Here is a 26,813-nt window from a genome sequence, read left to right on the forward strand (position 1 = left end):
GAAAGAAAATGACACAGTTTTAAGAAGAGCTTACATTAAATAAAGCAGAACATGAAGTAGATGTTACCAACAGCTTTACAAAACGTTCAAGTCTTCCTTAGCATTGAAAGTTTGATGCTTTGAAGCAAGAATTTGCCACATCTTATTCATGGTAAGACTCTGTATGGATGAGAAGTCAGACAAGAGGTTGAAATAGCAAAGTTTAAAGCAAAGCCTCACCATAGTGCTGGTTAACTCTTAGAAGTATTTCTGAATTCTTTGATGCCACAAAGATCAGTAAGAAAGGCTGGAGAAGCAGCTGAAGCCTGGAAGGTAAGTGTCCCATCTCAGGATGATATCTTTCATCAGACACTCTGCCCTGGGAGGAATAGACAATAACAAAAGCCCTACACTGACTTGGTTCTGTCCTGACAATGTTCATAGTTAAAGTTTTGAAGAAATTATTTGAAAGTCCACTAAATATACTATCATGTGATTATTATAACTTTCAGTTTAAAGCCCTGAAATCCTATCTTCTATGCCATAAAATAAGCTATAAGGCATAATTTTTCAAAGACCCTGAACTAACATTGACATGGTATCTCCAAACAAGCTTTCCAATCTCTTTTACCAGTTTTCTTTCATAAAATGTACAACTTCCTATTAAAAACTTATAATAGGTAACAACTAAACTCTACTTGTATCTTCTAAAAACACTGAAAATACATAGAAAGTTAAAATAATATATAAACCAAATTAAGTTTGTGAGGTTGACAGCAACAATATATCTTGAAAGCCAAACATTTTTTATGCATTAGGTAACTATGATCCCTTTTCTTGTCTATTAAGATTTATCTGTTGTCTCAAGTAACCAGAAAGAACTGAAGGAGTAATAAATGGTGCTTTTAATAAACAGTGCTCCATACAGATCGAGTTTATAGATCTTTCTGTACTTTTTGCCCCTCTCTCACTTTATTCTCCAATTCTATTAGCAAGTCAACTTTTGCACTTGGTGTGTGGAAAAGATTATATGCATAAACCAATTAGAGGATTGGAAGCGCTTTGCTCCTATAAGCTAGAAAACTAGTTTACTCCTGGTGAATGAGCTAATTGAGTACTAGCAAGCTGGCAAGCTTTTTATATAGCACCACAGACAACTAGAACAGTCAGGCAGAGAATCTAATCTATTACATAAGCATTACACAAGGACATTAACTGGCTCTTTCCTGTAGCAATGCCAAATTTAATTCTGATATGCTCTGGGTTTCATTATATCACATCCCGTGTTTGCAGTTAATACACAAGATGTAACTGGCACAGGTTATGTGTAAGAGCTTATGCCAAAGAAAGTGTATTTCTGAAGAAACTGTCAAGGTACTAAAAGCTAACATTGTAGTTCCACTGCACTTTGCTTGAAATCAGAAAAATTGCTATGAATACAGGACTTCCTCCATTAAATCTTTATCAGATTTCGTATTTACCTGAACATTTCAAAAAGCAATAAATACTGTTCTAGAAATCGATGAGCCTCAAAAGATCAAGCAATCTAGTTCAGAATGGAGCTTACTGTCGGACATCAGCTGATGTACCAAGCCCACACTTAGCTCCTGCCCGAAGTGAATCCTTCTGTGCTACGTCACTAATATATTAACGAGTAGCTCTTGTACAGATGTACCCCCTTAACCTCTGCTAAATCCTGCTTATCCCTGGAACATGTCCCTGATGGCAAGGTTGAGCAGCTGGACAAATTATGCCTCTCTCCATTTAAATGGAAAGGTTTACAAAGAAACAATCAAACACTAAGGCAAACTGCACTTAGTGGGCACGTTTTTCTGAAATCTATGTGATAAAATCTAAATGTGTCAATGCCAAAGGCACAGCTCCCTTGACAAAAAGCAACAGAAGTGGACATGGCAGATTGACAGATTCAAAGGTAGATTAAGAGGGGAGAGGAGAGGAAGCAGCCTCTGAACATGGGTATAATATCAATGGAATACATATATTTTCCATCATCTTCACTTTCACTTTGCAAGGTCCTGCTTCCTTAGGAGTTGTACATAAATTGTGTACTCATGCTTTAAGCAAGAGAAAAAATACAGCAGCAGGGCTCTGCATTTGCCCTTCTTCCTTTCTGTCATATATGTTTTTAATCCAAGTTTTTATTGATCAGACTCCTAAAGAAAAATTGAATACATTAATTGTGAAGAATGCATTGTCCAGGGTGAACATCACAGAGCATTAAAGTGGGGAAATAGTTCCTGTGTTCATTCTAACTGAGCCACTAATCTTGAACTTCTGGTCTTTGTTTGTTAGAAATCAGATTAGATAAGGATCTAAGATACACAAGACCTTCAAGCTAAAGGAAATGGGAGAAAAATCAGGCAAACTAAAGCTCTAATTTAGCTTGAGGAGCCCTAGAATTTAAACAGCAATAGAAGCACAACAGGCCTAGAAGCACAGAAAGATCAAACAAAGAGCACAGCAGTGAGTCCAGGACAAAACAAGCAGTGAACATAGACATATTGTAAAGGCCAGACTCAGCAATAGGCATCGCTCCAATTCCTTAAAGAGTGACACCAATTTGGCAAAGGCAGCAACAATGAAATGGCCACATGTTAGCTAACCTCTCCTTCAACAGATTATCATGCTGAATAAGCATATGTAATCCTAGAGATTACATCTAGTTTAGACCAACAAAAGACAAAGGAATCTCCTGATGTATTTAATGGGGCTGTGAATGACAGGACATCTACACCAGAAGCCTTACACCTGCTTACACAAAATTATTCAGTAAAATATAAATTCTATGCCATACCAAAGTGTGATTTTTGAGAATGCACAATTTCATGCATCAAAATTAAGGTGCACATAATTTTAAAACAGGCCTGTACAGTCTAATCCTGCACTGTGAATATGGGATATGAAAAAAAGTATTAAAATAAATAATATAGCATATGGGGCTAAGACACAAGCAATTATTAGAAAAATCCCAGATAATCTAATACATTATGGATAGCTAGGACCATGGTTCTCAAAGTCTCTTCATTAAAAAATCTTCAGAGGATGCTCACATGAAAGAGGAAAAATATTGCAGAATGTCTAGAATCAATATCTGCCTAAACCAGTAAAAACAAAAGAATCCAGAAAGAACACTGTAACATGTAATAAAGAAAAGAAATAAAAGAACAAAAAACCCCAACCCCAACAGTATTACAAACAGTGACAGGTAATGGTTTTGTCCACTGTACCAGAAATGCCTTCAAAAAACATGGTACACCGCAGTCTGCTTATGTAAGCATCCCACAGAAGATACTTTTCAGGAAAATGTCTTAAAATGAACATTGAATTTTCTTTCAGCCACGAGGAGTGATCAGCAAGAACTAACTATGCTCTTGGGAAAACACAAACTAGATGCCAAAGCAAAATTGATTGTAGAACCATGAGATCAGAATCTTTCCACAGGAAAATAAAATTACGAAGACAAAACAGATAATAAAACTGCCAACTCTATCCATTAAAGTTTGAAATTACAAATCTGGATGTTCTACAGCTAGAACATGCTATCCCAAGAGATCCATATATACTGTTCTTTACCTAAATGCTGAACATTCAAAATGCTAAGCACTATTACAAGGAGAGAATCAGCAGAGATAACTCTAAAAAGGAGCATATTTCCAAAACTCCCCTTAGGTCTGCAGAGGAAGAATTAAAGAAACACCTTCTGTCCTGTCATCACAAAACAATGACTCCCTCTTCTCTTCCTCTTTCCCTTTCTGCTAGAGTGAAAACAGAAATTAGCCACCCAAAACAATACACTCAGTTTCTTAAGAGGTAATTTAAATTAGGGATTTGCAAGCATGGTAGTAGTCACAACAGCAAATTTTAAGATTCAGGATGGTATTGAATCAAAGGTACATAGCCTTTTAGAAACATAAAACAATGCTTACACATAATGCCAGCTGAGAACTTATTAAAAAATAATCCTCCAGTGAAACTGCAGAATTTCAGCTGATTCTTTACAGTATAAACTTTGTATTATAATCTCCTGGTGTGAGAGTATCCAGCAGCATTCCTAAACAGCATTCTTTGAAACAGGGCAGCTCTGAGCACAAGGAGAAAAAGGAGCTGAACCTGCCTTGCACATGTTTTAGGCACCTACTGGTAGGCACTGACTTTCATATAAGGAACAGCTACTGTTCCATATTCAAAATGTCTCACAACATGAGATAAAACATTTTCTTAACAGATGAGCTTTCATCTCCCAGCTGTTTATTGTATCAAATACCTCATTATGGTGATAAACTCCCCACTTCTGTGCCTGCAGTCACTTTGCAAGAGATGGAATCAAATTGTTCATAAAAACATGAAATATATTATTTTAGTACTATAGGAAGAGCAGATGGAATACTGAATTAAATTGTAAACTACTGCAAAAGAAAGCAGGAGAAAGATAACAATCAGAATAGGAGGAAAAAAATTTAGAACGTGTTCTGAAAGTACATGGGCCAATTCTAAACTTCAATGAGGGACCTAAAGACTAAGAACAGTAAGAAAGAATTTGGAGGCTTGATGGTTTTGCTGTCACAAGAGCAAGTGAAATGAATTCTTTTTATCATTTTCACAGACAAGTCATAGTAATAATTAAAATTTTATTCTCTCTATCTGGCCAGCACAGCTAATTTTCATGATAATTTTTTTTAATTGCCTCAGTAATCAGGCATTCAACACTGTTGACAATGTGATGCTGATATGAAACTCATTTTTTCTAGCCTTCAATCACAAGAGCAAAAAGCTTCTGACAGTTGTCTTCAATTTTTCTCTTAGACCTTTGATGTTACATACACCATATCCAATCACACAACTTCTCTGAGTATATTTAGTACATTCAAAACAGGATTATTTATAAAGCCTCATAATTTCATTCTGTCTGATTGCCTTTGCACCTAGATTCTTGTCTGATTCACCCACACCTAAAAAGAGAAGAAATATTTATGTTCTAGAGAAAGACTAAAAAAAACCCTAAATGTCTGAGTAGCAGGAAAGACTTTGTGCTCCTTGATTAGCGAGCAAATGAAAATTAGCTATCAGAATATGCATTGTTTTGAGGCATCTTCTGACAGATTTCCAATTTCTCTCCCTCTCTGCCATGGTTAGTTTGGCAGGTAATATTTCACTTGCCCACACAAACCCACCAGTATGTCCTACAGATCCACTTCTGGTAAGGTGATATCCAGCCAAATGGAACAAGGGAGTTGGCCTCACACATTCCTGCTGGGTTATCCACAGTCTTGAAAAGCCAAAATGGAACTAAATAATCTTGAGGGACAAAGTTTTAAGCAATATTCCCAAATCTTTGCAAGGTTGCTGACTTTGTATCACTCTTCAGGGTTTCACTTCTAAAATAAATACAGGCATTAACTGGGAATATTAGACTTCTTTTTAATCAAGTCAATTGCAATGTAGCATTGCTTTAATAGGAGTAAACTATGAAAACAGGAAAAATATGTATTTTTGAATTCATTGCAAACACATTATTTTGTACACGCATCCCAAACACTCCTCTTAGTCCCTGAAGCCTCACTGCCTGCAATGCCCTAGAGGATTTTTACATGCTCCTTTTCCATGCCTCCTCCCATTCACTGGCCACAAGACAAATTTCAATTTGACCTCCATAGGATAACAGAGAGACATTTTAGAAAATCCAGGATCTAGAGATTTCATAATTTAAGTGTCTCTAAAGTAAAATGAATAGGACAGCTTTCCTATCAAATCTATTACCTGGGCTCTGCAACCACAGGCAAACAACATAGCAGCAATTTATACCCATGGAAAAATGATGGAGAAAATCATTCTGGAAACCATTTCCAAATGCATGAAGAGAATAAAGGAGATTGGGAGCAATCAGTATATGCTTGCAGAAGGGAAATCATGCTTTAACCATCTGATAACCTTCTACAGGGTGAGCAGCCTGTTGGATGAGGGACAGAGCAGCTAAAGCTGTTTACCTCAACTTGAGGCAGATCCTACAACATCCTCAGAGATCCTCAAAGAAAAGCTGACAAATTACAGGCTAGATAACTACACAGCTTGAAAATTGACGGGATGGCCAGGCCTGGTGGGTGGTGATCAGCAGCGCAAAGCACAGTCGGAGGCAAGTCACAAGTGGTGTGATCCAGGGATCATTACTGGGGTTAATGCTGTTCAACAGCTTCACTAATGACCTGAAATGATGTGACAGAGTGCACCTCAGCAAGTTCACACATCATGCAAAACTGGGAGGAGCAGCTGAAACACCACATAGTTGTGGTACCTTGTGGGACCTTGACAAGCTGGAGAGTTGGCTCAAAAGAAACCTCATGAATTTGAATAAGGGGAAATGCAAAGTCTTGAAGAGAACTTGGAGAAGAATAAACACAGGCACCATGTACACCAGGGACCAAGCTGCTGGAAGGAAGCTCTGCAGAGAAGGCCATTGGAGTCCTGGTGGACAACAAGCTGATCACAAACCAGCAGTGCACTTTCAGAGAAAAGAAGACCAGCATTGTCCTGGGTAACATGAAGTGATCATCCCCTTCCATTCAGCACTTGTGTGACCATAGTTTGGAGCACTGCTCAACCAGGACTGGACTGCCCAGTACAAGACAGACATGGACTGAATGGAGTGAGCCTGGCACAGAGGTGATAAAGGCACTGGAGCATCTGTTGTATGAGGAGAGACTGAGACTCTGCAGCCTGGAGAAGAGAAAGCTCAGGCACATCAATGGGTGTAATGGACTGGGGAAGTGTATAGCTCAGAGCTTCATCCATACTCATCTCAGGGGGAGTTGGGCTAGATGACCTTTAAAGGTCCCTTCCAAGCCAAATTATTCTATCATTCAATAAATAATAATGCATAATAATGCAAGGAAATAAAAAATAATGTAAGGAGAAAATGAGTGAGACAGACCTTCCAGTAGTGCCCAGCAATAGGTCAAGTGGCCATGGGCACGCAGGCAAGTCCTTGTGAACACAAGACAACACCTCTTTACTTCACCACAGTTGCTGAGTGTGACCAAACACTGGCATAGGCTGCCCAGAGAGGCTCTGGAATCTCCACTTGTGGAGGAATTAAAAATTTGACAGCCACAGTTGTGGACAACTGTTTCTAGCTGACGCTGCTTGAGCATGGGGATTAGTCTAGAGGATTCCAATCTTCCTATCTGACATAGAGATATGAATGAATAAATGAAGCTGAACAGTCAAGAATATCCTGAAAGCAGAATTTGCTCCTCAGATGCGTTCAGATAAACCTCAGGGTTATTGTCCCTGCTGATATTCAAAGGAGATTGGTAAGGATGTGCTTTGAAGAGTTCTATTACTGAGTGGCTGATTATGTAAGTTGTATACTGTACTACTGCATTTTTAAGAGGGAACACACTGTCAACACCATCTTTTCAGGCAGCAGACTATAATCCCCAGGCAAGATAAAATCTGCTGTTTCCACCAAGTTTCTGCAGGCACTGTGGAGCAAGCTGACTTGGAAACTGCTGCCTAGCGCCTAGAGGAAGATAATTCTTACAGCTTGCTTCACAGGTCTGGTAGGAAGTCAGCTGAAACTTGGGAGGAGCCAGAAGCTGATGGTTTGCTGATTGGTGTTACCACGTTTCTTTATGCATAATGCCTTGTCAGCAAGGCAGCAGGTTTTAAAACTCATACCCAACTTCTCTTCCATGCCTTTGAGAAGTATAGGTTTGATACTGTGGGTTCTAGCAAGATTGAAAACACCCAGGAAAATGCTTGATATTTTAACTCCAAAATGTTATCTCTGCATAATCTAGAGTATGAATTTTAAAAAAGGCCAGCTGTTGTATGTTATGCAACTCTTACCCAATAGTTCACTGAATATAAGGAATTTTGCACCCAATAAGGGAATATAAACTGAGACTTACTCATACAGGCAGGCTTCACAGCATAGCAGCTGTGAATATCCTATATTATCATGTATAATTTAATCAAACAAATAATTGCTGCCAGAATGTTGAAATACTTGTTAGATCACTCATCATCTGCTGTTTTATCACCAATGGTATAAAAATTAGCCAACAACCATCATTACTTGTGGATGTTTAGGAGGAGGTTAATTTCAATCAATCAAGAGTGATTTCATAATTAAAATATTTAAAGATGTGAAGGAATCCTGATGCTTCAAAAATTCTAAAATGATGTGCATGGGAAAGGTAAGAGATTGTACATACAAATGATGAGGTACTATCTTTGTGCATAAAAATTGAGCTGAAAAGCTAAAGATTATGTAAATTAATTAGGAAAGCTGTAGATTCCTCTCCCATTTGCTTTGTTTGCAGATTTTATAGTGCCTTGATGTTACAGCAATAAAGCAGAATGAGTGTGCTTAGCCTACTTACCTTCTCTTGCAAGGACAAATCTTTTTTAACCATCTCTGCACAAGGCAGAACAGCACAGCAAAGTATCAACATAAGGGTTGGATGATTTAATACAAACTGTGTCATCTGGCAGGAACTTCCAGTATCTGAAGCTGCACTTTTCACTTTTGACATGGCAGAGAACATACTGCCCTGTTCTTAAAAACTCATTTAACTTCTTTATGGAATGCCAATATCAGAACAAGCTGCTAACCACAGATTTAAAACCACATAATTTACAAAGTGATGTAAGATGAATTCCACCTGACTTCAGATTCACAATATACAGCAGGAGTTCTTATTTTGTCTGCTTTTAAGGTAATAAAGTACTTTTAGGTTACAATAGTTCTCTACATACACAACCAGCCTAGAAGAAACAGTATATGCACGAAGTTCTGTAGCATGCTACTCCATGCTCTGTAAAACATTACCTACTAAGAAATAGGCTATAGGGGCAAAATACCTGTTGTAAAATGGTGACAGAGAGAGGGTGACAAGAAACATCAAGTGAGAGACAGAATTGCTTCATAATTAATTTCACTGGAAAACATGCAAAGACATCAACAAAGTAATATTGATTGCAATTTCACTAATTCACTAATACCACAATATATCACAGCATTACTAATTCGGTATCACAATATCACCATTAGTTTTCCCAGAGAAGTTGTGGATGTCCCATCAAAGTGTTCAAGACCAGACTGGATGTGGCTTTGAGCAATCCGGTCTAGTGTGGAGCGTCCCTGCTTATGGCAGGGAGGTTGGAAATAGATAATATCTAAGGTCCCTTCCAGCTCAAACCATTCTATGATTCTGTGCTTGTAACCCCCCCTTGATTTTTATTCCCAAATCCATTCCTGTTTTACCACCACAACCCAAAGGAGGTGGTAGTAAAAAAACATATGAGGAGGCAATCAACAGCTCTTAAGCACACATGGCTGAGTGCTAGTGGCACAAGCCAAGCAGTGGCAGCTTGACAAGTTTTAAAGTATTCTATTTGGAAAAATGATGTGATGATTTTGGTTTCTGGTTATTTCTTTACCCTTAGCTTTGTTTCAAACTAATTTCTTTAGACATCATTAAGAAAGTTTGCTCAGAGGGTGATTTCACAATCATAAAACCTCTTGCTTTTCACACATAGGTAAGACAAGATGCTGTCATTGAGTAATCCTTCACCATATGTAACTGCCACTACACTTGCTGCTATTTGAAATGTGCAAAGGAATGTTTATTACTTGAGTAAAAACAGCTCAGCAGAATGAGGCACCACTGAGAAGATGAGACATTTAATTATAAGCGATGTTTTGGATAAAACATAAGTTCACCTGCTGACTGCCGTACCACTAACTGAAAGTATGTCTGCCATACAGGGAAGTGATAGCAGCTGAGAGCATTACAGCCCACGCAGCACTGTACTGTACCTGTTCTGGGATCAAGAAAGGTAAATTATAACACCCAAAGTTCTCTCTATACATACTAAAGGTTATTTTTGGCAGGGTCAATTAAACTTCATCTTAATAAACAGCATCTTTGCTGCCAGAGCTGAAGCACTTCAGATCATGAACTGCTTTATTTCAAGATAATTTAGCTTCCACATACTACATTGCCTTCTGGGATAAGTTATAAAGCAGATAATAATAACAGTCACACACCCTCAGCCTGTGCACAGCACTTAGTGAAAATGCCAGCAGTTGGTTACTATAGATACACAAAGCAAACCATCTCCACATCTGAAAAGCCACAGCCCACTGCAGTAAGGCTGTAACACGCCTTGTCTACAAGAGATACGATAGTGGCAGGAGTAAAATGGTGAAAATCACACTCTGCATTAGCACAGGATAATCCAACATAAACATGTCCTCACTGCAGACACACTGCATTCCATTCCTTCAGAGTCTGATGATGTTAGCGTTGCATGAACACTAATAAGTTATCACAACTATACACATGCCCAACATTCCTTCCCCTTCCTCTCCTGGTGACTGATTCAAACTAAGACAAACTACTGGAACTGAATGTCACATGATGACAGCACTACCTTGGCTTATTTCTTTGTAAGGGAGTTCTACATCCTTGGCTGCTATACAATGGAGTGCTAGAACAGTGCCCTGTCAGGACTTCTGTTACAGTTCTGGCCACAATGTGGTTTTTACATCATGTCCACTTTGTATCACACAAGGAAGGATTTCACACACACTATCACAAAGCACAAAGCTAATTTTACAGCTCTTTGTCATCTCTTGTAGTTTCATACTCTATTTCTTTAAGCTATCCTTCTAATGAGGGAAGCATGCACTGCAGAAACTATACCAAGAAAATTCTCTTTAGGAAGAGCTTGAAGTAATTTATGGTGTGTGCAAACTGTGCTGAATGTTTCTTATGCCCAAGCAAGATAAATAATGTGATAACTTCTTTAATTTGCAGGTATCAGTATAGGCCAACCTTGACTGGAAGACAAAGACACTCTAGGTTTGTAATATTTACCTCTCTAAATATGAGCCTAGTCAGTAGACCCAGACTTGAACATTTCAAGTTGAAAAAAGGGGAGGTGGGGGGGCAAAATTTCACTGCTAAGAAGTCAGCAGGTACCACATTTAAACAGGATATGCAAATAAAAGCTACTATTATTCCTTACTAATTGTTACATTTCTAAATGACTTCAGGATTTTACCGTAAGAGACATGAATAGTGAATTATCTCAGGTTGAAATGTAAACAACCAGGAGTATATCACAGTATTTTCTAATTCAATATTCCTAAACTACACAGCAAATCCTTATTTTTCTTCCATCCTTTCCTCTCTAGAGTTTTATAAAACCTGTTCAGAAATAGTTTTGTGATTATGTTTATGCTGTCTGTTGAAGAAACTGTCCAGTCATTAACAGCTGGTTTTGTTGAGGTAACACTGACAACGTGACATTTGACACTAGAGAATAACTGTAAGTTTGAACCTCACTGTGAAAGAAATGTGGTTGCAGATACAGGACGTATGAATAGGACAGACAAATTACTAATAATTAATTAGGATAATAAAATTATCCTAAGTGATCCAGACCATTTAGCAGACAGTAAAATTCATTATATTTCTCACAGAGGTATCACTCTCAATGAAATTAGCTGATCATTTTTGGTTAACCTGACATAGTATCAATGTAATGCTACAATAATGTGCAGACAGTTCTTAGGATTTACATTAAAAAGTTTTGCCAGATAAAATATATAGGTGCTATGCTACTAATCTGTAAATAATCCCTAAAATTGATATTTAGAAGCTATGCCAGTGCTATGCCTGCCATACTGTTCTGTCTTCTGTAATAAGCAAGGAAATTCATAGTTTAATTTAATAGTGTAGCATGCCCCAAGGAGAGAAAAAGGATTTTCAATAAAGAGAAAACATCTGCAAAGACACTTATTTATAGAGGCATGTGATAAACAGACTCATGTGCTCATTAAGTTAAAAAAATCTGAACATTCTTTCCTGATGAATTAACAAAGCTGCCATGTATCATAACTTAATAAACCTGTATTTCAAGATTTCTTATTTATGTATTTGCTTGGCCTTGCTTTCCTTTTATGTATCAACATTCTCAGTGCTGCAATACAATTCACTATTCTGGTCTGAAAAGCAGTCAGACATGTTCTAAATTTCTGCCACAAGTAAACTAAGCTTTGTTAACAAGCAGACTTTCTTATATATAGCACTTTTAAATCAAAGATTACAAAAGTTATTGTGAACATAATCCAGGTTGTCAGAACATGGAGGATCAACAAATTGATTTTATTTTATTTTCTGTTTTATTTTATTTTATTTTTATTTTGTGAGTATCATGGCTGAGATCCAATTCTCTTACTTTGAAAGCTATTCTGAGTCAACAACACAGTAGGCATTTTGGAGAAGCTACAACAAACTAAAAATATGGATTCTCATGACTGCATTTTATACCTTATGGAAAGATTCTGTTTCAATATTTTTTCACCAGAAGTTACTTCAGAAAATTACTTGCAAAACCAGTGTAACTAATGTAATATATTTTTTCCTCTGGCTTTTTTGGACATTGAATATGCTGTCACAAAGCAACTGGCTAAGCAGCAACAATCAGGGTCATACATGTTTGCAGATATAACATTTAGAGTTATAGGCAGAAAAAAAATAGAAGTATTCAATAAAAATTAAAGTAGGAAATTCTTAGTCAAAAGAATAGGAAAAAATTTCTCATGTGTTTGGACTTCTGCTAAGGGACAGTTTCTCAAGGAACACAATTGCAACCCTCATCCCGGGATGTTTCCAGCTCAAAGGCTGAGCTACAGGAGAGCACAGCCCTGAATGGCAGAGAGGGGAACTGCAGGGCCCAGAGACCCATTCTGCCTTGCATGACTGTGCAGCACAGAGCTCCTGGATGTGAGCTCCTGCTCACCTCCCAGGTTTAACAAAGAACTGGAATCGTGTTACAGAACCCCTGGGTCTCCAGACACATTCCTCCTTCAGCCATTCAGATCCTTGGTGAATGCAGATCACTCAACAGGGAAGCAAGGCAAGCTTGGTGGGACAAATATTATCTTCTACAAGACCACCTGACACAGCTGGGGGAAAAAAAGACAAGTTTAGGGTACACCATTATTTGTTCTGGTCTGAAAGGATGAATAAAGATTTGAACAAATGGATCCCAGTTTATTTTACTTATTTTTTAAAATTGCACAATTTGAAAGAAAAATGTGACTCCCCTTTGGCAAAGGAGGGCTAATGAGGTAATTAATGTGGCAAGGAATGACAGAGAAACAGAGCTGCTACTGGTAATATTAGAGATTCTTGTGAAAGACAAACAAAGAAATGATGTGGAAATTATTTAAGATTTTTTAAAAAACTAAACACTTTTAAATAACCATCATGGAATTCAAATGTTGTGAGACACAAAAAATTATTACTGTTTCCAAGAAAATATCAAGAGAAATAATTTCCTGAGTAATTCCATTCCAGATGAGAGTGATATATTAACACTGAAGAATTGTACAATAACTGAGTCCTGAAACCACTCAGTAAATCATTTAACAGAGTTTGGCAAATACTATCAGGAAATGCTTAAAAAAAGTCTCTCCCCTTCAAGATCCAAATCACTGCATATGAGTCTGAGGAGAACTATTACAGGAGAACTATTACAAATTTGATTTAGTTTCAAGTTCCCAAAACTTTTTCTAGATTTTAAATGTATATCTTGTAATCTTCTTGTTTTTTTATTTATTCTTCCCAAAGTTAAAAAGTTGATCACATAGCCAGCTTCAGGAGCTGGCATATAAATGCAAGGTGCAGCAGGAAGTGACATAAGTGGTTCATTAGGTAATCTCTGTTCCTCTACTCTATCACGGTCAGATATTTCTACTAAAAGAATATTTCAGAAACCACAACTCTTAAGGTGAGACTGAGATTCTTGTCCCAAAAACTTCAGTAAGTCTAATGAGTTCCTCGTAGAGATGTCCATCTCAATGTCAATAATCTCATGCAAAGGTGCATTTTTGTTCTCTCCAATCTCTGCACTGCATTATCAGCCAGGCATTGTGCTTTACTTCTTGTCATAACAAGTCATGCTGCTGACATCCAGCTGTTTGTTCAGTCACAAAGGGTTGCGGGGGGAACCTGAAGTGCGTCATAAATTATTTAGTAAATATATCTTGAGGTGAAAGGTACATACAGAATGCAAGATAAATACACATCTTAAAGGAAAAATAAAAAGAGCTTTAACTTGTCAACAGTTTGCAATGTCTACTGTTTACAAGTATAATCCAATCCTAGATGGATCTTCAAAGATTGAGGTCATTGTCACAAGCACAATTCCTGAAAGTTCTTTTGCACTACTCCTCAAAGCTGTGTAATGGAAATATTCTTCATGGTAAATCTTACTGTTATTGCTCAGTAATGGCAGCATTCTTCAATGTTGCCCTTGCCAGTGCTAACACCATTTGATATCCTCTAGGTTTAAAAACATTTAGTACTAAACAGTGCTGTACAAGAAATACCAAATAGCACCACGACCAGGAAGGACAACTGTCAAACATGTCACACTGTTGCCCTTATATACTCATCTTACAATGTGAATTCTGACTGTATTTCTATTCTGTTGCTGTAAATTAGTTTTCTCTAATCAATATGAAAGGTTAAAGTTTTTTTATTACTTTTCTCTTTCCACAGAGCTTTGCTCAGGCAGCCATTGGTCCGCCACTGGCATTATTCCACTGAAAGCACATTATCGTTGAATAAACATGAGCTGCCAGAAATTGTGGATTTGCACAGAGGCTTTGGGAAATCTGTGAGTAGGCTTTATTGTATGTAAGACAGACTGCACAAAGAAATACCACTCAATGAGCCAAAACTTATGATCTTAAGAGTCTCTACATTTAAGCCAGCAAATGCTTTTTGAGAATTTAGACCTCTAGGTTTTCTTAATAGGAAAACCTTTTTTAAGGGATAGTTTAGCTATGATAACTATTTCAATTGGGATAAAAAGTGTTTGTTTTTTAAAGGTTAGGTAATGATTAAAAAGAGTTCTTTCTACAAGCATAGAATACATATTCATATTATTTAAACAGACAGTGAACCAAAAATATTACTTTCCTATCTGAAACCAAGTTAGATGTGCTGGAAGGTTCCTGTGAAACACTAGAGAATACTACAACATCTTAGTTTGTCTTTTTATTCTCTTCTAGCTCGCTGAAATGCTCCTGAATACAAGTCATTAATTTGCCATGAGGTTTTTCTTTCATATACATTTTCAGCTTGTACCTCTCTCTGTAACTGAGTCAGCTGGTGGTAAGTACATTAGTAAGTAATGTGACAGCAATGGACTCAGTTGCATTTTATAAGCCCATGGAAAGCTGTGGAGTTTTCATGACCTAACACTCATCACAAATCCACACTTCTTTTGGCATTACTTTTCTAACCAGAACTTGTTGGACAGGATTCCAACTGGCAGTGTGAATTCACATTGCAAACATCACCCTGAAATTTGTGCTGGTAGTTTGCATGTAATATGTGCTGGAATACACAGTATTTGTGTGGTGAAAACAGTTTACTCATTTGGCACAAAAAGATGTGCTAATGCCATTCATCAGGAAAACATACAGATGGCAGTTGGATTGTTCATATTCTATATTCTCTCTCTCTCAAGTAAAGTTGTCTTGTTTGGTTTTCACGATGATTCATCTGATGCTGCCTGGTGGGCAACTCTAGTGCTAAAAGCCCTGTGGGGACAGAGAACACAGCCTGGCAGGCATTACAGGAGCTCTCTGATGTCCAAATTCACACTTTCAGTAGAAGCTAATAAATTTCTAAATGCATTCTTGCCTATTCTAACTTCCCTTTCTGAGACGTCTCTGACATCTTTCATCCTGTTGTCATATGGAAACATTTTATGCGTCTGCTGGAACATCAGTTCATAAATCTCTTTCAAAATAAGCATAATTCTGAAGACATTTCTTGAATTCACTGTATCTACTCTCTTGCTTTGTGTATGTTCAGTATGTGATCAAGAAAATCTGTAAGACTGACTGGCAGACTGGCAAATTCTACCTAATTAGTACTCACTAGATTTAGCCAGTCATCTTCAGCCCTTCAAGCAATGCCAGTGTAAAGTCTTCATTTTCTCCTAAATGCCTGAAGATTTGCCTGCATCTGAGAGAATCATTCAATGGTATTATATCTCTCAACAAGTCTAAAGATAAATCAAACCTGAAGTGGAAAACTGATATGATATAAACTGCACAAAAACTAATAATGATATTAAAAAAGTGTATGTGCAAGCAAAATAAGATTATGGGAAACAGTTTGCATTCTGAATGCTATCTTGAGGAAAAAAAGAGACTTTGAAAGATTATTACATGTTAAAAAACCCTACCAACCATACAAATAAATGACCCATTTAAGATAGGTTGCCTTAAGAAGCAGGTTATTATGACCTGCATTACTAGACTAAATGGGAGTAAAATTTCTTTTAAAAAACTCCACTTTTTTCTTCCAGTTAGTTTCAATTAGGACTTTTTTTCATGAAACAAAAACAGTAACAAAATTATTTTAATACACTGTCATACAACAACTAGATAATACACCTACCAGCCACACCCACCAACACACACTATATTTTTTCAATGTCATATACATCAATACATTTGTTATGGTTATGACAGAAATAAAGCTAAAAAATGGCTTGCCTATTACAGCACAGGGGATCTACAAGAAAGGCAGGAATAAAATTCAGTTATTTGAAGTCCCTGCTTTAACCACACCATCCCCTTTAAGAATTCCCTGTAGTAAAAAAACCAATAATACATGTTTTTATTTTCTTTTTTAAAAGAAGCTCTAACAAAGGAGCAAACACTGCTGAGTTTTGAAGTGCTTTCAGATTTATGCTTGCCTAAATGTGAACAGAAGTTACCCTATAAGTTTTAGAAATACTTGGCTAGACACCAACCACTGTACTTACATAAGGCCATATAATCACCTGACACTTGTAGCTGCCTCACTGATTTTCCAAGAATTTTAATCCTCTTTTCCTGAAACTATCCCTTTAGTGAGAAAATATGTTTATTCTATTCCTTATATGCTTGCTTTGCAGACAAACATTTTCATTTATCAAATAGGACAATAATATTTTCCACTTTCAAACATGAGAAATCAAGAGATTTCTTTGTACAGCAAAGTACAAAGTGTGTCTTGTCACATACAAGGGCCCATTCCTCAACTGTGCAGCCCCAAGCTGCTTCTACACATTTAAAAGCCTTAGTACAGAATAATGCAACTTCCCAGCTCTTCCCTTCTGCCAAGCAGCCAGAGCATGGCGACAGCAAGCAACACGCACACGGTGGGCACCCAGCAGTTAGTGCACTGTGCAAAGAACAGACCAGAGATAGCTGCTTGATGGTTGGAGGCAGATGTAGCCTGAACTTCCTATTACCAGAGGTTTTGGTTTTACAGACTGTTTAGATATATAACTAACCTATTCATTTTGCCTTAGTGTATATTTTCTGTTAGATATAAAATGTGATTATTGAAGTTTCTTGTCCCATTAAGCCAATGGAAGTTTCAACTGCAGACTTCAAAGAAAGAAAGATCTGTGTCTTTATTTTTTAAAATGTTTCTGACTAGTGACTATAAAACCGGAGCTATTCATTAACAATGATTTTGGTGTTTGTTTTTTTTGCATATGTAATTTACACTTACATCCTGTGTAATAATTAAAGGTTCTAAAGTGACAACAGAATATATTCAAAGTGTGTGAACCACAAAATGCATGAAGTCAGAACAATACTTCAGGGAATTACCTTCACTTTAAAACGATTATTGCATGCTTTTCTTACAACAGACTAACAGGTTGAGATTTTACTGCTGGGGGTCTTTGGTCCACCTTCTGATCAAAGGAGACCGAACTAGAGCAAGTTCTTCAGGCTTAATCTACTCAGGTTTTTAGTATTTCCAAGGATGAAGACTCCACAAGCTCTCTGGGCAACCTGTTCCAGAGCTTGACCACCACCATGGTTAAAAATATTATTCCTATTTTTTATTTCAGTTTGTGCTTATTGCCTCTTGTTCTGTTAATCCTTGGCAGTGGTGTCACCTTGAATTTGTACATATATTGGTGGAATATTTGGAAATGTCCACCGTTGCAAAACCACCAGCACAACTCCACTTCTGCGTACAAAAGGTCACCCAAAACATCATTCACTGTCAACAACTAGTTTGTCAAAGCAAATTTAAATTCCCACCATACTCCTACACAAGCACTTCCTACTATTACTCCTGCAAGCGCTTTTTTCCTTAAAAACATCTCTCACAACACTTCTGTACTGTCTGAGGTTCCAGAAACCAGAAAGGGCTTGTCATACAAAAGGGGTAGAGGGTGGGTGATGAAATAAGCTGTGCCTAGAAAGTCAGAGAAAATTCTCAGAGAACAAGTATTACTTCTGTGGCTGCATGATACATAAAGTAGGAGGAAAAGGAGGAGAGCATGAAATCAATGGCTAGAAAGAGCCGTTCTGTGATTTCCAACACCTTCCTCCCTCAACATCAGCAAAGCAGCAAAAAGAAGTAGGTACCACAGGCTGCACACTGTGTTGCAGCTCTGGCACAGAGCGAACAGAAAGTGACTGCTCCAAGCAACCACTGGCATCTGCTTCCCTTGTCTACATCTAAGGACAGACCTCTGTGAAATTTTTTCTAGCACAAAATGAACTGGCAGTTTGTGGCTATGCCAGGCATTTACTGCCCTAGCACTCATGCAGATACACTCATTAAGACAAGAGCAAAAGGCACAAAACCGGCACATGGACTTTATTGCACCCTGACCTGTTCTGCTCTGACTCAACGCAACTGGAGGCCACCAAAGGATGTGTTAAGGAAACTTTCCTGTCTGACCATTCAGAAGCCACTCTGCCAGTTACTCTCACGCCACCCAAGCTGGCACTGAGGTCCCTTTGCAGCCACACATGCCACTCTCACCCAGTCACACCAGGTTTCCCTCTTGGCTCAACTCCAGGTTTCCCATAGCAGGGTCTTAGACGTCTGGATCCCCCAAACATTTTAATCATGGTGCAACAACAGAATAACAGCTCAAGTGTTACTCTGTTATTCAGTGTTGCCAAGAAGGGGATCTAAACAAAGAAAAACCTGGGGTTTTATACCCTCACAGGAAGATCTGGAGGTCCTGAACTCCTGCCGTGTCTCTGAGTGTCCAGTGCCCGGGCTGGCACCACAGGTCCCCGTGCCCTTGGCTGTGCAAAGGTCGGTTCCAGTTCATGGCCTCCTGTTGGGGCTCTCACCACCAGAGCTCAGTCTGGAGCCGGCCCTGCAGCTGCTCACAGAGCTACCAGCACTGAGTGTATTCCATTCCTCGAGAGCCAGAGTACATCAGGCCAGGAGTCAGTTGCCTAAAAGCATGTACAAGGGCAGGAGTGCTTTTCTGAGTGAGCATAAGTGAGTCCACATTCCTGCCCAACACCTGAAACATCCACCATCTCTAATATGATCGAAGCTTTGGTGGCCCAGAACTTAGATGCCTCGCATGGAATTATGCAGATCAAGAATGGGAACTGTCCTGACTGATGAAATTCACAATCTAATGACAAAGCAAAACAAAGTAAATAAAAAGGTGCAGTTATTTAGTAAAATTCCTTTCTAACTGAAACAGTTATGCATAATAGAATGAAAACAGTTTAAAAAATAATCTGTTACTCCCTGTTACTAAAAAATTCTTTACTCTTTTTGCTGTGTTCAATAACTGTACTGTTCCACTGAAAACTTCAATGCAAAATGCAAGTCTTAAAGCTTTATGGCCAAACTTTTCATACTAAATAATTACTTGAAAGGTTAGCAGAAATCTCTATTTTTGTTTATTTTCACTTTCCTAAAAGTACATTTGTTTTGCATTCAAATGTATGTTGCTTCTGGGATGTATTACGCATGACAGAAATTATTAAAAATTGTTTACAATGTTAGACCATTAGTTTTGTGCAAATAGACCTGACTTTAGTTTCTTGCTTGAAAGATTTTTGGACAAACAATGTAGTTGTTAACTGCCAATTTTCTAGTGGGAAAACTAAATATCATTTCAAACTACAATTTTTTTCTCTATCTCATCTGAAACATTGTTCCCAACTAGTTTATTAAACACTGAATAAATATATCTCCCACTCAGCACATTTACCAAGTCAAGCAGGAATTTAAAATTCCTTTCTTCTAAGGGCCAAGCCTGCAGGAAAACATCTGCCTGGAGATGTGTGAATCTTCTTCTTCATCAAGAGAAACATGTTTTGGCCAGAGATTTGAGATTGTAAAGCACAACAGGCACAGCAAACCCTTCTAAAATTCCCAGATGGTACCATCCTAAAACAGAAAACACTGAGAGTTGAATTTACATGAAATAAAGCATATTATGTCTGTTGTTCCTAAAGAAATAAAAGTAATTCCAAATTTTTAATAATCTAAGGTGCGTATTTGTTTGTCTGCATCTTGACTGAGTGGGCAAAAATTTAAAAATTATCTTTTGTTCTATCTGCAATGAAAGAAAAACAGAAATTCAAGGCTGCCTTAGAAAAAGAACTTCTTAATCTCATTCAGTGCTAACACCTTCCATGATAACAGTGGAATTTTTAATAATCATCATGATTTTGCTTCACAATTTTTAATTGCCCTTGAGCATCTTCACAGACTTTTTTGCTAAGGCCTGATCCTGACTCCAGGAGCCAAGCAGTGGAACTACAAGATGCAATCTCCACTGCAGGAGAAATAGCAGTGGAGATGTGCTCTTCTCAAGGCACTGAAAGCAGGAATACAGTCGAGCACAGGTAATCCTGATGGCACTAACACTGGCTGCTCTGGAGGGAAGCTCACGCACTTTATAAATAAAGTTCAGAAGATCCTTTCCCTTTCTATAACCTCAAATATGCAGTGGTGATCCTGCCCAGAAGACTGCTGTACAGCAAGGAGCAGTGACCCCCAGAGCAGGGAAGCAGAGCAGCTCCCCAGCCCTGTGCTGCATGTCCAGCCTTCAAGCCTGCGTTGGGCAGCACAGGCCCTTGGCTGCAGGGTAAACCCAACCAGCAGCTCCCACTTGGCACCAGTGACTCCATCTGCACGTCCTCCCCCTGATCTAAAAGTGCAGCAAGCAGTTTTTAATTGAACAACACTTCTGGTACACATACAAATTATGAATCAATCAATCAATCAAGCTGTTGACTCGCAGGAAATTTCTGGAATGCAGAAAGCACACTGCACCACTTTTACAACAGAAGTCCAAACAGGAGCAAAAGTAGTATTTTTTTTTTTTAAGATTTAAAGCACTTATTACTCTCTTCATTTAAGCTTCTTTTTTTCCAGATAATGCTCAAAGAAGCTAATAGAAATGCAATTAAAAAAAAATATTTAGATATTTAATATGTAAATATCTTGTTCACAAGTACATATATATATTTGTGTATATATTTTATTTTAATAGAATAATAATATGAGAATTGTAGGAATAAGATATGCAGTAGAAGCAATAGTGGAAGAGAAGGTATAATCCAGTATTCTGAAAACTAAAATTAAAAAAAATCAAGTAACTCAAACTTCTAAGACAACAACGTCCTTACTTCAAAACAACAATCAATCTAACTATAGGCATTGTTATTTCTTATGCAAATCACCGTAAAATTGTCATTTCAAAGTGAGATTTCTTAATATAGTCATTCCATGGAGAAACTGTTATTGCAGTAAGAACTGATACAGGCATTACATCTTTGTATTGAGATCTACAGAAAGGAGGTCATCATTGCAAAATGAAGCAGTACCAAGACTGAAGACTTGTTTCAAATTTACTGATGCATTGATCATTCATATGCTTCTATCAGGGCCAGGAAAGGAAGGATCAGAGGTTGCTTACAGTTAACACTGTGCTCCCAAAAACGCTGCGGACACAGGGAAATCTGAGCTATGGTACAATCTGAACACAACTATATGTTTCTTTAAGTGACACCAGAAAGTAGGAAAGCAGCAACATCCATGACTTGCCACTTTACACCACTGGCAAAGAGGTGATTTCAAGGAAAAGAGGGACATCTCAGTCCCATTAGTATAAACATACTCAGTCCCATTATGTAAATATACATGTAGGATGTCTTTGTAAAATATACCTTCAGTTTTGCTTCTTTCTTCCCAATAATTACTTATTAAACTTCCCTCTACAAATACCTGGTATTTTTCTTACAATGTATTGTAAGAAATGTATTTTTTACAATGAGAAAGACTACTGGATAAAAAAAGACTATAGGCTGACACCATCTTTGCTTCTCATTCTTGACAGGCAAGCTCTGCTATGCTGTAATTTATCAGCAAGTAGCTTATTCAGAAACCTTTCGTTCTGATGTATTGCTGTTTACTTTACCAGAACAGTTTACTTAGCTACTATGTCTAAGACATGACTCAGCCCTACAATAATTGTAACCTGCTTTTAAGCCTGAAATCAATAACTGACCCTAACTATTAATTTTGTTAATGGTGTTGCAGAAGTTAAAAATTCTGCGACTGTTACCCCCAGGAATTAGTCCTGTGAATATCAGTTTTCCACTAACCATTTTATTAAGGTGATCCCGGGTACAAGGAAAAAAGCTCTGAGAATATTTTTTTAATGAATCACAGAATCATGTAAGTTAGAAAAGATCTCTGAGCTCATCAAGTCCAACCTCTTGACTGATCACCACCTTGTCAACTATATCATGGCACTTAGTGCCCCATGCAGTCATTGGTTGAACACTTCCACAGACGGTGATTTCATTGCCTCCCTCAGCAGTCCATTCCAATGTTTAAAAACAACAAAGAAAAACATGTTGCAGCTTCTATTTCTACAATTAATAATAAATATTTGCATCTAGTCTACACAGTTAACTTCTGTCTTAATTTTATGGCCAGGAATTGATGTGTTTAAATCAGTACCAGCAGGAGGATGAAATATTACAGGAACCATGAAACTTGAAAGAGTGAGCCATACATCAAATCTCCATAGCTGAGAGTCCCAGGACACAAACCAAGCACTTTCTAAAAAGAAGGCTCTATAGAATGTCACAAAGAAAAATGATGACAACAGCTCATCAGGTTTGCAGCTCTCCAGCGAAGGGCAAGCACAAACTGGGAGTAAGGCAGGGCTCTCAGGTGATCTACCAATACCAGCAGAGCCAAACACAATGCAAAACAGATCCAGCACATCAGCAAACCCATGAAAAACAGCAGGATAAGCTGTTCACTGGAAAAAAAAATGTTTGTTCTTTTTTTTGTTTACCAGAGGTAGAAATATGAAGATAAATAAAATATCTGATTTAAAAAATACTCTCAATATGCATGGGCTTATCACAGTCTTTCAGCTCTCGTGAAACCTTTCTGGGCCAATCAGAAATTGAGGATGCAAAATCATTAAAAAAGATCCCTTTTGGGATGGGCTACTTACCACAGAAGCTCCTGTGAATAACTGTGGTCAGCCTAGACTCAGTATGGCTGAAACTTGTTACAACTGCATGGACAAAATTATGTTCAATATACATTTGAGTTTTAAAAAAATGTTGCACTGCATTTTCAGGAATGGAAAAAAAATTAAATGAAGTCTTATTTTGTCTCTAGATAGAGTCTTTGTGGACAACAGCCAAAGACCAGATACTCAATTATTTTCTTCTATAAACATGGTGAAAGAGACATATACGTGGGAGAAAGACTGAAAGATAATGTTCTTTACACAAATCATGCTGAAATGAAGAATCTGAGTGCTCACTTCTCTCCTGCATGATCCTGTGCTCCATTGAAAAATTGGTCTAATGGAGAGTAATGGTATCCCAGTTGAACCCTCTTATCTGGTGTCTCTGGCAGGAGAAAAATAAAGGTGTACCTTTCCTGTAGCACCTTTGTAGGAGAGAGGAGAGAGGAGAGGAGAGGAGAGGAGAGGAGAGGAGAGGAGAGGAGAGGAGAGGAGAGGAGAGGAGAGGAGAGGAGAGGAGAGGAGAGGAGAGGAGAGGAGAGGAGAGGAGAGGAGAGGAGAGGAGAGGAGAGGAGAGGAGAGGAGAGAGAGAGAGGAGAGGAGAGGAGAGGAGAGGAGAGAGAGGAGAGGAGAGGAGAGAGGAGAGGAGAGGAGGAGAGGAGAGGAGAGAGAGGAGAGGAGAGGAGAGGAGAGGAGAGGAGAGGAGAGGAGAGGAGAGAGAGGAGAGGAGAGGAGAGGAGAGGAGAGGAGAGGAGAGGAGAGGAGAGGAGAGGAGAGGAGGAGGAGAGGAGAGGAGAGGAGAGGAGAGGAGAGGAGAGGAGAGGAGAGGAGAGGAGAGGAGAGGAGAGGAGAGGAGAGGAGAGGAGAGAGAGGAAGAGGAGAGGAGAGGAGAGAGAGGAGGAGAGGAGAGGAGAGGAGGAGAGAGAGGAGAGGAGAGGAGAGGAGAGGAGAGGAGAGGAGAGGAGAGGAGAGGAGAGGAGAGGAGAGGAGAGGAGAGGAGAGGAGAGGAGAGGAGAGGAGAGGAGAGGAGAGGAGAGGAGAGGAGAGGAGAGGAGAGGAGAGGAGAGGAGAGGAGAGGAGAGGAGAGGAGAGGAGAGGAGAGGAGAGGAGAGGAGAGAGAGGAGAGGAGAGGAGAGGAGAGGAGGAGAGGAGAGGAGAGGAGAGGAGAGGAGAGGAGAGGAGAGGAGAGAGAGGAGAGGAGAGGAGAGGAGAGGAGAGGAGAGGAGAGGAGAGGAGAGGAGAGGAGAGGAGAGGAGAGGAGAGGAGAGGAGAGGAGAGGAGAGGAGAGGAGAGGAGAGGAGAGGAGAGGAGAGGAGAGGAGAGGAGAGGAGAGGAGAGGAGAGGAGAGGAGAGGAGAGGAGAGGAGAGGAGAGGAGAGGAGAGGAGAGGGAGGAGAGGAGAGGAGAGGAGAGGAGAGGAGAGGAGAGAGAGGAGAGAGAGAGAGAGAGAGAGGAGAGGAGAGGAGAGGAGAGGAGAGGAGAAGGAGAGGAGAGGAGAGAGAGAGAGAGGAAGAGGAGAGAAGAGAAGAGAAGAGAAGAGAAGAGAAGAGAAGAGAAGAGAAGAGAAGAGAAAGAGAAGAGAAGAGAAGAGAAGAGAGAAGAGAAGAGAAGAGAAGAGAAGAGAAAGAGAAGAGAAGAGAAGAGAAGAGAAGAGAAGAGAAGAGAAGAGAAGAGAAGAGAAGAGAAGAGAAGAGAGAAGAGAAGAGAAGAGAAGAGAAGAGAAGAGAAGAGAAGAGAGAGAAGAAGAGAAGAGAAGAGAAGAGAAGAGAAGAGAAGAGAGAGAGAGAGAAGAGAGAGAAGAGAAGAAGAGAAGAGCCAGCCGAAAGCGTCCTGCCCCTCGCCTGCTCCTCTGCCTCGTCCGCTCCCTAGCGAAAGAGAAGAGATCCCCCGTTGCCTCTCCTGCGCCCTCCTCCGCTCCGATCCCGCCTCGCCTCTGAAGCCAGACGTTGAAAAGAGATGATGAAGCTGCTGAGCAGATCTCGCTCTGCCTATCCATCAGCCTCAGCATGCCTACAGCAGTGCCTGCTGCGAAGCCTGCAGATGCAAGAGCAGGACCACTGGGATACAGTAGTAGGTACAAGCCAAGTAGAAAAGAATATTGAATAGTCAGGACTAAGCAGTAACATCCATTTTGCTGCTAAAAGGTAAACTCTTGCCAATAAGGTGATTTAATAAGATGTCTTCTGCCACTGTGATAAAAGTAACTGCTTTTTCTTCAGCTCATGTTCTTCACATAACATTATATTTAGTACGAGAGCATTAGTCAGCATTAGAGTTTTGAAGAAAAATAATGTATTCCTTTTCTCTTTGATACAAAATATTTGCCCAGTGGTCTAAAACTTCTGAAGGAAAGGCACCCAATCAGACAAGGAAAAAAGTGGATATACATGCAAAAACTCTATAGAACTCTATGAATGAGAAATATCTACAACACAAAGGAGCAATTGCTCCTCTGATCCCAAAGAGCTAACCTAAGAAGAATAAGTAAACACAAATTTTGTAAAGTTAACAACTCCTTCAGAATTTTAAAAGATTGCTAACTATTTTATCATTATCTAGATTTATTTAGACTCAGCAATTTATCTAATACTAGCAGCAGTCCAATACAGTAATAAGAAATGAAGGGCTTTTTCCTCCAGTTACCACTATAAGTAGGCTGCCAAGTATTTTCTGATTTCTATATGCATTTCTTAAAATGTACTTTAATTGACTGAAACTCTGAATTTAATTGTGCATTTATTATTGACCACCCAGAAATGAAAGGTTTTTTCCAAGAGGTTAGGTATCAAGCATAATAAGCTTTTTCCTTCCTTCTACTTTGGTTGAAGATTTGATTTTACAATACAGGCATACCTTAATGCAAATATGATGCAATAACTGTAATTTCCCCCTTTTTCACTTGTATAAGAATGAAGAGCAATAATTATTAAAATTTCAAAGAGATGGCTCTCATTTGGAAACTGTATTCAACACCAAATGAATCTCAATATTATTTATCTCAGAGGATGATTATAAAGAGATGCAAAACATTCAGCTTTATATTAGAAAACATATATATTTTATCAGGGAATATATTAGAAAATATTAGAGAATATATAAACAGATACCAACATAAATTGTCCTTTAAATACCAAGTTAGAATATAGAACACATGTCCAAAATCATTACCTTTTCTTTTGCTATACATTATTTTTTAAACAATCAGCCTGTACTTTTTCTGTAGAGTGAATACATAAAAACGCAGAAAAAATTTGTGAGATATTCAACATGACTGTAAGCAAACAACCTTCAGCTGAAGGAAAACATACTGATAAACATTAAAAATGCTGACTTATTTGCTTTTTGCACACTTCCTTAATGAGCAAGTTTAATAATAAAAAAAGCCTTCTTTAATTGAAGCCTTTTCAGTATTTCCTTTGCTATTATTTCAGTTTCTGT

At 38.5% G+C, this 26,813-nt stretch overlaps 1 protein-coding gene across 1 annotated transcript in view; it reads right to left on the reverse strand.

The window, feature by feature from the left end:
• Positions 1–26,813, reverse strand: part of TRMT9B (tRNA methyltransferase 9B (putative)) — a 109,993-nt gene that overhangs the window by 73,515 nt on the left and 9,665 nt on the right. The gene's annotated exons all lie outside the window — the stretch shown is intronic.

The sequence above is a fragment of the Ammospiza caudacuta genome, chromosome 4 (genome assembly GCF_027887145.1).
Source record: "Ammospiza caudacuta isolate bAmmCau1 chromosome 4, bAmmCau1.pri, whole genome shotgun sequence".
In the NCBI taxonomy this organism is placed as follows: domain Eukaryota; kingdom Metazoa; phylum Chordata; class Aves; order Passeriformes; family Passerellidae; genus Ammospiza; species Ammospiza caudacuta.